Source organism: Herpailurus yagouaroundi, unplaced genomic scaffold (assembly GCF_014898765.1).
Source record: "Herpailurus yagouaroundi ecotype Mexico unplaced genomic scaffold, PumYag 205, whole genome shotgun sequence".
In the NCBI taxonomy this organism is placed as follows: domain Eukaryota; kingdom Metazoa; phylum Chordata; class Mammalia; order Carnivora; family Felidae; genus Herpailurus; species Herpailurus yagouaroundi.
In genome coordinates, this window is record NW_024412436.1 from 10,513,600 (window position 1) to 10,525,379 (window position 11,780).

The 11,780-nt window shown below is 44.9% G+C and overlaps 1 long non-coding RNA gene across 1 annotated transcript in view; it reads right to left on the reverse strand.

The window, feature by feature from the left end:
• Positions 1–310: 310 nt before the first annotated feature.
• Positions 311–11,780, reverse strand: part of LOC121015124 (uncharacterized) — a 43,359-nt gene continuing 31,889 nt past the window's right edge. The window contains exon 4 of the long non-coding RNA XR_005783637.1: positions 311–769. This is a non-coding gene — a long non-coding RNA (uncharacterized LOC121015124). The remainder of the gene's footprint in view (positions 770–11,780) is intronic.

The following is an 11,780-nucleotide window of genomic DNA, read 5'->3' on the forward strand; positions in this document are numbered from 1 at the left end:
TCCTCGAGGCCAAGAGTGAGGCCTCTGGAGGAATTCTCAATCAACAGAAGATGTTGTTTCAATTACTCCTGTAAGATCAGGAGAGTCATTCGTGGAGCTTCTGAGAAAGAGGGGAGGCAGAAGGGACATGGGGAATAAGACAGATTCTGTGCTGCATTATGATGAACCACTGCTACTCCAAAGCCTTCAGCAAAATTCTGTTAAAACTCACCAAATAGCTGGGACACATAGATTTCTGATGGATGGAAGCCAGTGAGGGGGCCAAGTTTTATGCCAGGGGTGATGCGGGGCTTTACGACTTTATATGGGTGCCTTGACTGGCATTTGGCTCATGTTCCCATAAATGACAAGCCAGTGCAGACGACTATCATGGTCACGCTCCTGATGGCACAGCAGCCCCAGATGTAGTCTCCCTCCTCCACTCGGCTACTGTCTATTTAAAGAAGTACCAAAGCGAAGGCCAAGCAAGGCCCTCAATATAGGACAGTCGCGAGTCTGTCTTTGATAAGACCCACGTGGAATGTGTTGCCTTGACTTGGGTTTGATGTTGAGATCACCTCAAGATCGGGTCAACCATCCATTCCATGAGCACACTTCCTTAGCTTGGATTCAGGGGGCCACGCCAGGCTTTCGGCCCTGTGTGTTCAGGGTATAGGTGGGATTTTGCACTTACTGGTTCCATCACCTGTAAGTGTCCTCATTCAGGGAGGCATGAATTCTGCCACCTCAGCTCCTCCAGGAAAGGCACGTACAGTCCATGTCACCAACACTGTAATCCGAGAAAAAATACAGTGGGAGAAACAGGCGTTTCATTTATAAGACGTGACAGAGACTAGATAAATACTCCACATACTCAATTCAAGTTCGTTACACAGACTTTGTTCATGACGTTACATAAAAATGTTGCAAAATCGAGTAGAGTATGTATTAGAGTTCTCTAGAGAAATAGAAACAATTACATATACATATATATGGGGGCGGGAGAGAGTCGGGAAGAAAGAGATTTATTATTTATTATAAGGGATTGACGCGTGTGATTACGGAGACGGTCAAGTCACAGGATTGCAGTCAGCAGGCTGGAGACCCAGGAGAGTTGACGATGTAAGTTCCAGCCCAAGACTGGCAGGCTGGACACCAGGAAGAGTGGGAGTCCAAATGCAGGAAAAGCTGAGTCTCAGCTCAAAGGCAGGAAGAGTTTCCTCTTAGCCTTTTTTGATGTATTCAGGCCTTCAACTGATGGGGCGGGCCCCACCCATACTGGGGAAGATTATCTGCTTCGCTCAGTCCCACAATTCCAATGTTGATCTCATCCGGAAACATCCTCTCCGATGTACCCAGAAGAGTGGTTCACCAGATGTCCAGAAAATTCCGTGGCCCAGTCAAGGTGACACGTAAAAGTAACCATCACAGAGTACAACAAGGTATCTAATTATATCCGGTAAAAACACAGGCAAAGTGAATCAATTGTGTAACAAAGTCAGAAGAGGGGTGGCTGGTTCCCGGTCTTTCCTGAATCAAACTTGGTTACATAGGTATCTCCTGTTGTGAAAATTTACTGGGCTATGCACTTGGATCTATACCCTTTTCTGAATGTGCATTATGTTTCAATTCAACACACTTTAGCATTTGTTTAAAGTCTATTTTATTTATTTTGAGGGAGACAGAGACAGCACAAGTCGTGGGGGGGGGGGGGGGGGGGGAGTGGCTGCAGGGAGAGAAGGAGACAGAGAATCCCAAGCAGGCTCTGTATGGTCAGCTTAGAGCCTGACACCGGGCTCAAACTCAGAAAACTGAGATCATGACCTGAGCCGAAACCAATGAGTCGGTTGCTTAACCAACTGAGGCACCGAGGTGTCCCTCGATTCAACGTATTTAACTTATTTTATCTTTTTAACTTTAAAAAAAATGTTTATTTTTGAGAGAGAGAGAGAGAGAGCACAAGTTGGGGAGGGGCAGAGACAGAGGGAGACACAGAATCCGAAGCAGGCTCCAAGCTCTGAGCTGTCAGCACAGAGCCCAACACAGGGCTGGAACCCACGAACCACGAGATCATGACCTGAGCCGAAGTCGGACGCCCAACTGACTGAGCCACTCAGGCACCCCTCAATTCAACATAGTTTAACAGGCGGGCAGGAGGCGAGGGGGGAGGGGGGTTTTGTGAGTATCTATCCTACTGGAAACATCTACTGAAATGTCTTAGAAGATAATCCTGCTATAAATTCCTTCCAAAAAACTGTGTTTCCTTGGCTCCTATCTTTCAGTCTCTCCAAATGCCTGGCTTGGGAGCAGAATGATACGGCCCCTGTTTTGATTCCCTTACACGAAAGCCCACTTACATCGAGTTGCATCTTTTGTGCCTTACATGGGGCCCCAACATCTGGCCCCAACCAGGGGACGCTCCCACCACGTCCGGAAGCACAGGAGTCCAGGCTGATCCCGGCGGGGGCCACAGCTGGAAAACCTCAACAAAGCTGACCGGGTTGAAGTGACACCATGCGGGAACCTCGTCGCCGAGTTTTCTTCCATTTTTGCTGCTGTCCTGCTCTCCCGGAGTCTCCTTCTGAGAGATCATTGTTGCTTTGAAATTTCTGGGCAGAAAGAAATTGATCTCAAACCCGATTCATATCTGGCTCTTGGCGGGGGGGTGGGGGAGTGGGGGAGATCTCATCGTGCAAAGGGAGCTTTGGATAATTTTTTGAAGGTGTACTGTCCAAAGACATTTTGTTTCCCTCTTAATTCTTCCAAGTGCATATTCTTTGAGAGCCGAATTCCCAGACACCCTGTAAAGTAGAAATTGACGGGTCAGGGGCGCCTGGGTGGCTCAGTCGGTTGAGTGTCCAACTGCAGCTCGGGCCATGATCTCGGGGTCCCCGCGTTCGATCCCCGAGTCGGGCTCTGTGCTGACAGCTCGGAGCCCGGAGCCTGCTTCGAGTTCTGTGTCTCCCTCTCTCTCTCTGCCCCTCCCCTGCTCATTCTTGTTCTCTCTAGGGCTGACCTAAAGTCTTTGGCCTCCACATTAACATTTTGGCCTGAATCAAGTGCCTTGTTAAAATCCTTCCAATTAAGTTTATCCTTTCATTTGGTAGACTATTAAGTAGGCCTCCCATCAATGCTGGAAAGCGGGTGACCTGATTTGGGACTGCAGCTCAGCCACCCGCTAAGTGACCTTCGGCACATCATTTAACCTCTTCCGAGGCCATTTCCTCAAACCTGCAGTGTGTGGGATGGATTTAAATGCATATATGCAAAGTTCCTAAGCCACCGCAGCCATTCAGATGAATAGCATCTATTCGTCACCATTGTTGCCATTAATTTCAATATCCCGTGAAGTCAGCGTAGACCTGGTCCAAGGAAATCAAGACAGTTGAACTAAAATAGTGCACGAATTAGGGCGCCCGGGTGGCTGGTGGGTTAAGCCTCCAACTCTTGGTTTCGGTTCAGGTCACGATCTTACAGTTCGTGAGTTCAAGTCCCGCGTTAGGCTCTGCACTGACAGCCTGGTGCCTGCTTGGGATTCTCTGTCTCCCTCTCTCCCTGCCCCTCCCCTGCTCGCTCTCTAGCTCTCTCTCAAAATAAATAAATCAACATTTTTAAAAATAAAATAAAATAGTGCACAAACTCCTTTATACTTCAGGATGTTTGAAGCTCTACATTCAATAGGACACACTTCAGTAGAATCGAGACAGGGTTCAAATCATCAATAGGTCTGGAATCTACCAGAATTAGAGTGTTTGTGATTAGGTATGCCTAAGTCTTTAATAAAACGGAACAAATGCAATTTATTTTAAAATCACTCTAGCATGGCTGGCTTGAGGTTTTTATTACATTCGATCGATCCTTTTAATGACAGGAATGAGTGGTAGGGAGCTAGTCTACTTAATTGCATTTTGATGAAGTGATGGATTTTGAAATCTTGATAAACATGATTCAAAATGACAAACGCGGGGCGCCTGGGTGGCTCAGTCGGTTAAGCGTCCGACTTCAGCTCAGGTCACGATCTCGAGGTCCGTGAGTTCGAGCCCCACGTCGGGCTCTGGGCTGATGGCTCAGAGCCTGGAGCCTGCTTCCGATTCTGTGTCTCCCTCTCTCTCTGCCCCTCCCCCGTTCATGCTCTGTCTCTCTCTGTCTCAAAAATAAATAAACGTTAAAAAAAAAATTAAAAAAAACAAAATGACAAACGCAATTCAGAGAGACATAATAAGTGAACTTTGCAATAGCTACTGACAGTGAAGAAATCTTGAGGAGAGGGTCCACATCCGTGTAACCTTCTTCCTAGCCTGGGAAAAATTCATTTCTTACACGGTGGTTTGCAAAGTGTGACAAGAACAGTACTGAGGTTGACTTTAACAAGTATGTTGAAAACGCGATTACTGAAGAAGGTAATGAGATTTTTCTTTTCGTGGCAGGAAGGAGAGACAGTTCCCCTCCCTGAAATTTTCACGTCGGATAAACCCAAGGCTGAAAAGAAAATAATTATGTAATTCCTCTGCTTCACGTTATCTCCGTTTTAAGGAACACAAACTATTAGTAATACCCTAGTGAGAATTTTCATATGTGAGTCATTGCCCATGAATCATCAAAAGGCTTTGATTGGGAAAGATGCAGTTATATGCCCTATTCCAGGGGCCAACAGAAAAACATGGCTCCTCAGCCTTGAACTTTAACTTCTTTTCTGTATTTCTTTGCAGTTTGATTTTTATGGGGATCTGGTCTAGGCTGGCCGGCTCCTCTGTGACTGACATTATTCAGGGCTTCCTTCCACGCAGGATATAATTCTTGCTCACTGTTGTCTCTCCCTCCATTGGCTGTTATTTCTGCAAGGATAACATTCAAAAGTCACTGTTTTTAGAGGCTTACGGTTTACAGCGCAGTTTCGTAATTACCTCATTGGAGCATCTTAGCAACTTTACGGAATATAAATTAGTGCCCATTCTACAGGTTGGGAAACGGAGGCATCAGAGCGTGGACGTGACCTCCCAAGGCCCCACACCTCCTCGAACCAAGCCGAGTAGATCTAACCCCTCAGCAGCTCGCCGGCCCCCACCTGCCTGGGAGCTGAGATGCCGAGAGACCCAGAGAGCACAGAGGGGTTCTCTCCAGGGAGAGAGCAGGGAGCACGGAGACTCGCAGAGCCCGCCGCGTGGCCCAGGGCCACCAAGCGCACTGTCAGGCAGGGTGCGGCCTTGCCTGGGTCCGCAGGGCCCCCCCGAGAGGGCCAGGCACAGGGGACACCCCCGTGAAGGGAGGGGGCCGGTGCACATGGGAAGCTCACCTCTGCTATTCTCACCCGCTGACCCCGTCCCCCAAGATACGCACACGGCCTGCCCCCCACTGGGGCGCCTGGGTGGCGCAGTCGGTTAAGCGTCCGACTTCAGCCAGGTCACGATCTCTCGGTCCGGGAGTTCGAGCCCCGCGTCGGGCTCTGGGCTGATGGCTCAGAGCCTGGAGCCTGTTTCCGATTCTGTGTGTCCCTCTCTCTCTGCCCCTCCCCCGTTCATGCTCTGTCTCTCTCTGTCCCAAAAATAAATAAACGTTGAAAAAAAAATTAAAAAAAAAAAAAAAAAGAATGTGACCAATATTTGATGTCCAAGGGAAACAAAAACAAAAATATTGGGACCTCATCAAGATAAAAGCGTCTGCACAGTGAAGGAAACAATCAACAAATCTAAAGGGCTTCCTGAAGAATGGGAGGAGATACTTGCAAACGACATATCGGATAAAGGCTTAGTATCCAAAATCTGTAAAGAACTTATCAAACTGAACACCCAAAAAACAAATGATCTAGTTAAGAAATGGGCAGAAGACATGAATAGGCATTTCTCCAAAGAAGACATCCAGATGGCCAACAGACACATGAAAAGACGCTCCACATCACTTATCATCCGGGAAATACAAATCAAAACCAAGATGAGATATCTCCTCACACCTGTCAGAATGGCTAAAATGAACAACCCAAGAAACAACAGGTGTTGGTGAGGATGTGGAGAAATGGGAACCCTCTTGCATTGCTGGTGGGAATGTCAACTGGTGCAGCTGCTCTGGAAAACAGTATGGAGGTTCCTCAAAAAGCTAAAAATAGAACTATCCTACAATCCAGCGATTTCACTACCAGGTATTTACCCAAAGAATATAAAAATATAGATTTGAAGTGGTACATGCACCCCAATGTTTATAGTATTTCACCAATAGCCAAACTATGGAAAGAGCCCAAATGTCCACCAACTGATGAATGGATAAAGAAGATGTGGCATATAGATAGATAGATAGATAGATATAGTTAGTTGGTGGAATATTACTTAGCCATCAAAAAGAATGAAATCTTGCCATTTGCAACTATGTAGATGGAACTAGAATGTATTATGCCGAGTGGAATAAGTCAGTCAGAGAAACACAAATACTTTATGACTTTACTCATATGTGGAATTTAAAAAACAAAACAGATGAACATATGGGGGGCAGAAAAAAGAGAGAGGGAAACAAACCACAAGAGACACTTAAAGGTAAAGAACAAACTGAGGGTTGCTGGAGGGAGGTGGGTGGGGGATGGGCTAGGTGGGGGATGGGCACAGAGGAGGGCACTTGTTGGGATGAGCACTGGGTGTTGCATGTAAGTGATGAAACACTGAATTCTACTCCTGAGACCAGTACTGCCCTGTATGTTAACTAACTGGAATTTAAATTAAAAGTTGAAATGGAAAAAAAAGAATGTGGTCTATATTTGAAAGGAAATGTGGAGATGTTAATACTAAATCCGAATGACACGGTTGAGTATCATGGACATTTCTAGGCTGCCAAGACAGATGAGTGATCACACTGACCGGTGTCCGGTTTATGGGTGCCATCAACATAAATGACAAGGAAGTAGGCTATTTGGCTTTCCAAAGGTCAAGACGACACCAAAGCCAGTTAGCAGATTTGGGCCAGATTCCGGAACCAAAGCCCATCTCGTGTGCATCTCTGACCTTTTGACGTAGAAATCCCATTTGGAGGCGTCTACTCTAACCGTAGTGACAGATGTCGTCTCTGTCCAGCATCCATCCTTGTGGGGAACAGCACCGCCTTCCCTGGGGAGATTTCATCTTGGACTAGGAGGCTCTCTGTGCCAGAGCCCCACAGCACTCGAGTAGCCGGGGCAATGAGGTGAACTTGAAGGAGGACATCACAGTTTTCCCCCAGAGACTACCAGAGGCTGCGGTCGTGGGGGTGGGAGCTGTGTGAGCGGGATGTAGGGATGAAGAGAAAGACAAGACCTCCCAGGGGGAGGAGCCAGAGCAGCAGACCCATGAGATGATGGATGTTCACGAAACCTGTTGTGATCACCAGTCCACAATACATGTAAACCAAACCATTGTGCCCCTTGCCTTGAACCTATAGAGTGACGTAGGTCAATTATTTCTCAATAAACCTGGAAAAAAAAAATAAAAAATTATGAGAAGACACAAAAGTGTGAAAATATAATGCCAGCCACCAGGAATATTCCACTTTCATACATGTGTGTATCCATACGCATAAGTTAGAATCATGAAGTATTTATTGTTTCGGTTTTATACCTTCCTTTAACTTCACATCATAAGCATTTCCGTGTCGTTGAATATTTGAAAAAAAACAATTAAAAAAATTTTTTCAAGTTTATTTATTTATTTTGAGAGAGACAGAGACAGCACGAGTGTGGAAGGGGCAGAGAGAGAAGGAGAGAGAATCTCAAGCAGGTTCTGCACTGTCAGCATAGAACCTAATGCGGGACTTGTACTCATGAAACCATGAGATCACGACTTGAGCTGAAACCAAGAGTCAGACGCTTAACCGACTGAGCCACCCAGGCTCCCCTACAAAAAAAAAAAAAAATTTTAAAGATTACATAACATTCTATCAATGGATAAACCATACTTTAACCATTTCTCTTATCAGGTCTTCTTTTTCTTTTGCAAGATTATATATACCGCTATCATGAACATCCTTTGTGTGCGTCTCTGATAATTCCCTTAGTATCTTACCGAGTATCTCCGTGGCAAGTCACAGGAGCCCAACTCAAAGTAGCTGAAGCAAAAAAGTAGAACGCGTTTGCTTACATAATGGACAGAAGTCGAGCTGCCCCAGGGATGACAGATGGTCCCAAGGGCTCTAACAAGGCACTCTATCCTGCCTGTTTCTCTCTGGGCTTCCTCTCATTCTCTCCTATGCTCTAGAATTATCCCACATGAGTCAGAGATGTGCTGTGGGGTAGCTCTGGATATAAGTCATCCCAAATCATGAACCCCAGAGGAAAGAAAATACTTGATCTTTACCCCAGTCCATAAAAATCCCCGGAAAGTTCTCGGATTCCCTGGCAGGGGTATGTATGGTCACATCCACTTTGAACCAACCACTGTGTCCAGGGGGTGGGCACTCTGACCGTCAGCTTTCACCAGAACCACATGGTTGAAAAGGAGAAGGAAGGAATGTTGTTGCCCACAAGGATGGATGCTGGAAAGAGACGACATCTGTCACTACGGTTAGAGTAGACACCTTCAAATGGGATTTCTACGTCAAAAGGTCAGAGATGCACACGAGATGGGCTTTGGTTCCGGAATCTGGCCCAAATCTGCTAACTGGCTTTGGTGTCGTCTTGACCTTTGGAAAGCCAAATAGCCTACTTCCTTGTCATTTATGTTGATGGCACCCACAGAGCGGACGCTGGTCAGTGTGATCACTCATCTGTCTTGGCAGCCTAGAAATGTCTGTGATACTCAAGCATGTCATTCAGATTTAGTTTTAACATTTTTACATTCGCTTTCAAATATTTACTCCTCTTCTGGGGTCACCCACATTGACTGCTGACATATGGCAGGAGTATTGAGACAGAGATCAAGACATCTCTGAAGGTGGTGGCCTTTCTAGTCCTGGATCCCCATGGGGTTGGCCAAAGCTGTCACTGGGTCGGGATCTCAGCTTGACTTCTTCTTCTGCCCAGTCCTGCTTCTGAGCCCTCCCTTCCATAGATGCTGATCCCAAGGGCAATCCTTAATAAATACTCCACACATCAAACACTGTCTCAGAGTCGGCTTTCTGTGGAACACAACCCACAGCATAGCCTTTATGATCTGAAGTCATTTTGGTCTTGGATCCCAAATTGCCTTGTATGCTTTGGTTTCACAAGGGTATGCCTACCTCTCATGGGGTATGCTTACAAGAAGACTGTAAGCTTCTCGAGAGCAGACGCTGCTGTAGGTTTCGTTAACACCCATGCCACCCTTCCCCCACCCTCCATCCCAGCACTCTTTGCTCTGAATTAAACTCAAGGATTTAGTGCGACAAGAGCAAGCACGTAAAGGGCCTTAGAAATTTTAGATCTACATTATTTGCAAATCACAATGGGGAAAATATGGATTCTTGTCTCAAGGGCTCAGGCTGATATAACAAAATACCACACAGACTGGGTGGTTTACACAATAGAAATTTGTTTCTTACAGGTGGAGAAGCCCAAGATCGAGGTGCTAACTGATCCAGTTCCTGGTAGGAGAGAGGGAGAATGAGAAAGAGACAGACAAGATACCTTGTGTCTCTCCCTTTTTTTATAACAACATTAGCTTCATCCTAAGGGCCTCACTCTCGTCACCTGATCTAAAACTTACCTCCCAGAGGCACCATCACTAGGGATTAGGGCTTCCACATATGAATTCTGGGGGGAGTCACAAACATTCAGTTCATAACCATTCTTTTTCTTTATTTTTCTTTAATTTTTTTAAATGTTTATTTATTTTTGAGAGAGACGGAGACAGAATGCGAGTGGGTTGGGGCAGAGAGAGAGGGAGACACGGAATCAGAAGCAGGTTCCAGCCTCTGAGCTGTCAGCACAGAGCCCGACGTGGGGCTCGAACTCACGAGCGGTGAGATCATGACCTGAGCCGAAGTCAGACGCTCAACCAACTGAGCCACCCAGGTGCCCCAATTCTTTTTCTAAAAAGGTCCCACGGTTTCTGGATTCCTCCCCCACTCACACTCTGTCTGTGTCTCTGTCTTTCAAAAATAAATAAACATTAAAAAAAAATTTTTTTTAAGAATTACATATAGCAATGAAGGTTAAGTATTCTGCCTTGTAAAGCCAATTTCAAAGTGGAAAAAAAATCCCCTCTTCCCACGTTTCCCATTCCATTGGACTTCTTTTTTTTTTTTAATTTTTTTAATGTTTATCTTATTTTTGAGAGAGAGACAGAGAGACAGAGCGTGAGCAGGGGAGGGGCAGAGAGAGACAGAGATACAGAATCCAAAGCAGGCTCCAGGCTCCGTGCTGTCAGCACAGAGCCCGACGCGGGGCTCGAACTCATGAACCGTGAGATCATGACCTGAGCTGAAGTTGGACACCCAACCGACAGAGCCACCCAGACGCCCCTCCATTGGTCTTCTTGTACAACATCACCCTCTTCACCTCTTTAATCCTCATTACTCTCTTTGGCTGTTTCAAGTTGCATGATGGATTTACTTAAAGTTAGCTGAATTATCATCAGAGAAAGACATATATCATATGACTTCACTCACATGTGGAATTTAAGATACAAAACAGATGAACATAAGGGAAGGGAAGCAAAAATAGTATAGAAACAGGGAGGGGGCCAAAACATAAAAGACTCTTAAATATAGAGGACAAACAGAGGGTTGCTGGAGGGGTTGGGGGGAGGGGATGGGCTAAATGGGCAAGGGCCATTAAGGGGGACACTTGGGATGAGCACTCAGTGTCAAATGTAAGTGATGAATCGCTGGATTCTATTCCTGAAATCATTATTGCACTATATTCTAACTTAGATGTAAATTTTAAAAAATAAAATAAATAAAAAATAAAAGTAAAAGTAGCTGAAGTATCAATCCTTGGAATTCACCAATATAGGAAACCTGCGCAGTATACTAGGGCGACACCTGGTGGTGAGATTTGCAATAACATCATGAACCTCCTATAATGGCGGATTCTCAGCTTACCCCTGAAGAAAATGGAATAAAATTTTAAGAACCATTTCACAGAGTTAGCGACGAGGAGAGGGGGTGTGTGCACATGCACACATGTGTACATCTTCTTGTGCATGGAAGACAGAAATGACCCACAACACAGGCAACAAAAATGAGAGTATGATCCAGAATGTGTGCCGTTTAGCCTGTTCCTTAGGTCTTCTGACCTCCTACAAGATACCCAGCCACTCTGGGCCCCACTTTCTCATCTGTAAAATAGAAAAAATTCATAATGGCTACTGAATTCTCTGAACAGCCTAAATGAAAAGGCATTTTGTGAACTGTATGAACACTATCTACACATACGTCTATATATACATATGGAATTAAGACTAAATGAGAGTTAAAAGAGAGTGAGTATAATTTGCAATATGGCCACACGCTCTGACAACATTTTTTTGTTTTTTTGTTTTTAATAGGGCAAGAACAAGGTGATGGAGCATGCAGAAAAGGGCTTTTTAAAAAAACCTTTTTAGTAGTCATATTGGCAGTGTTTGTGAGACTGTTGTAGGAGTATTAAGGAAAAAACAAATGAGTAAGTATGGGATAGTCTCTTATCCATTTTGTTTTTGAGAACCCTCTACTCAATTTTGGAAGAAGGGGTACACAGCTGTAAGATAGAAGCAGTTAAGCAAAAATCTTGTGGTCCTGAATTTGAAGTATCCGTATGAATAGATGGAGTATTTGTGTATATTATATCATATCATATCATATCATATCATATCATATTATACTATATTATATTATGCTATATTATATTATACTGTACCATATTATACTATATATTATATTATATTATATTA